Raw genomic sequence first — 2,946 nt, 5'->3', positions numbered from 1 at the left:
AAGTGACACTTTACAACTCTCCTTGTATTACTTGGAGTATTCATTTTTCAAATAATCACACTAAGTACGTGGATGTGGGCGGGGATAAGGGGTAGGTGAAAACAGGAATTTCCTGAGCACTCATTACAGGATTAACTCAAACAATCCAAATATAAATACAAATAAGATAATGATGAGGAAAAACTGTTGTAACAAGGCTAAAAGCTCAGGTGACGCGTGCTTGCCCTTATGACGCGGTCTTGCCCCACCGCCCGTCAGTTTGGAGATTCGCGGAAAGGAGATAGTCTGTAATATAGCTAAACACTGCGGGAATCAATAAAAAAAAACACTCTGGGTACATATATGAAGCACAAATAGCAATGTAAGAAGGTTAAAAGCTCTGAAAAGTCGATTTTGCATGTTATGGGACCTTTAAAGTTGATCTTGCATAATATGTCCCTTTAATTGGTGGAGCAGAAAGGCATTTGTCACTGGAAAAGTGCGACAGGACCCGAGATAACTTGCATATCACTTGTCACGTAACCAAGACAACCTGAGTCAGTAAAAAGCATGTGACTTTTTTGGTTTGATTATAATGACATTGTTTTGTGTAATCAAAAATGTTTGTCGATCAGTATGAGGAAAAAAACTGTGACATATTTATTGAGCAACATTTTGTAATTTGAATAATCTGACCCAGAAAAACACATTCACTATGCTGATACATTTGCAAACACATGAATAAATATATCTTTAATAATATACAAAAAAACAAGGTACACACTTTCAAGTCTGCTCATATGTCACTAATGACTTACAGAGTACTCAAATTATTCAAGTACAAGTAGTGTGCAAAACCACAAGTACAATTTAAGAGTGAAAAGTAATTAATAAAATTATTGTCTATAATCCATTTGAGTGTTTCATTATGCTGACCACGGCCAGCATTTATCATGAGTTTGACAATAGTAAATGTGTAAAATATAGATTTGTTAATGTTAGAATGCATAGTTAAGTTCTGTTATGTGGACTTTAATATTGAAAGAGGATATGAGAGCTCAACGACACGCAGCATAAACCCACATCCTGCCACAAACAGGAACAGAAGACAGAAACTTCAAGTGTGTTGACGTCAAGTCGTTGTCACATTTTAAATGGCTTTAGATGATTTTATTCTTTAACAAAGCGCCCTGCTGTTCATCATTCCATCAGTCTATCTTCTTCCGCTTACCCGGGGCCGGGTCGTGAGGGCAGCAGTCTAAGCAGGGACCCCCAGACTTCCCCCACCCCAGACATTTCCTCCAGCTCCTGCGAGGGGATCCCGGCCAGTCTTTGGGTTTTCCTCTTCACATGAAGGAGCAGCAGCTCTAATCTGAGCTTCTCCCGTGTGACTGAGCTCCTCACCCTATCTCTAAGGGAGCGCCCAGCCACCCGGCGGAGGAAAATTATTTTGACCGCTTGTATCTGCGATCTTGTCGTTTCTGTCATGACCCAAAGCTCATGACCATTAAGTCAAGAGCTTTGCCTTTCGACTCAGCTCCTTCTTCACCACAACAGTCCGATGCACCGCTGCACTGATCCGCCTGTCAATCTCACGTTTCATCCTTCCCTCACTTGTGAACAAGACCCCGAGATACTTGAACTCCTCCACTTGGGGCAAGGACTCCCCACCCACCTGAAGAGGGCAAGCCACCTTTTTCCGGTGGAGAACCATGGCCTCGGATTTGGAGGTGCTGATTCTCATCCCAGCCGCTTCACACTCGGCTGCAAACCGTCCCAGTGCATGTTGCAGGTCCGGGTTTGATGGAGCCATCAGGACAACATCGTCTGCAAACAGCAGAGATGAGATCCTGTGGTCCCCAAACCGGACACCCTCCGACCCCTGACTGCGCCTAGAAATTCTGACCATAAAAACTATGAACAGAACCGGTGACAAAGGGCAGCCCTGGCGGAGTCCAACATGCACTGGGAACAGGTCTGACTTACTGCCGGCCATGAACACAGCTCCTGCTCCGGTCATAGAGGGGCCGGACAGCCCTGAGCAAAGGGCCCCGGACCCCGTACTCCCGGAGCACCCCCCAAAGGACACCCTGAGGGACACGGTCGAAAGCCTTCTCCAGATCCACAAAGCACATGTGGACTGGTTGGGCAAACTCCCATGAACCCTCAAGCACCCGATGGAGCAGCAGCTGTTACCGAGCAGAATGACCATTGAAATTCAACAAATTCAGCTATTTGTAGGCTTCAGTCACATGATTATTTCCTGTTTCAGATGCCATTTTAAAGGTTTGTTATAATTTAAAAATATATATTTAGATATGAATGATGGTCAGAGGCTTCAGGAAGGAAGGATGCTATTTTCAGAACGCTGTATCTGAGAAAGGTCAACTGAGCAGTAGCTATAGAAATGCAATGGCTTAAAGACAATAGATTATGCATTTAGTATTTACTATTAAACTATAATAGAGATATTTTGTTAATTGTAAACTGCAATACGGATCTAAAACGACTTAGTAATAGTAACTGACTCATTGACTTCCTGCTCAAACCTGCAGATCTGATAAGCCCCGCCTTCTCATTGTGGTATACCATTTTTGTGTGAGTCTAAAATGGCTGTGACATTTTGGATCTCTGTATTTTTGAAGTAATTTCAAGTTAATGTCCAACAGAGCAGTACACAGAACACATACAGGATTACTCAAATGTGCATGAGTCAATACAAATATAACTTCGTATGAGCTTATAGCAGAAACACAATTATGACTAAGTTAAAAACGTGTTAAAGTGATTCTTCATAAAACTCTACATTAATCTACGATTACATGTTTCCTAAAAAAAAATTGTGACGAAAAAGTTACACAATATTGATTTAATAAATACATTTTATTCCCTTTTACATTTGTTTCAAAAGCTGTTATATCTTTAAAAATAAGATAAGTTTAAACTACATGGGTCGTAATTGAAAAC

This window comes from Eucyclogobius newberryi, unplaced genomic scaffold (genome assembly GCF_026437365.1).
Source record: "Eucyclogobius newberryi isolate DKJ021-1_F unplaced genomic scaffold, fEucNew1.0.hap1 SCAF_12, whole genome shotgun sequence".
Taxonomy (NCBI): Eukaryota; Metazoa; Chordata; class Actinopteri; order Gobiiformes; family Gobiidae; genus Eucyclogobius; species Eucyclogobius newberryi.
The sequence above is the reverse complement of the archived record's forward strand: the minus strand, read 5'-3'. Positions refer to the sequence as shown.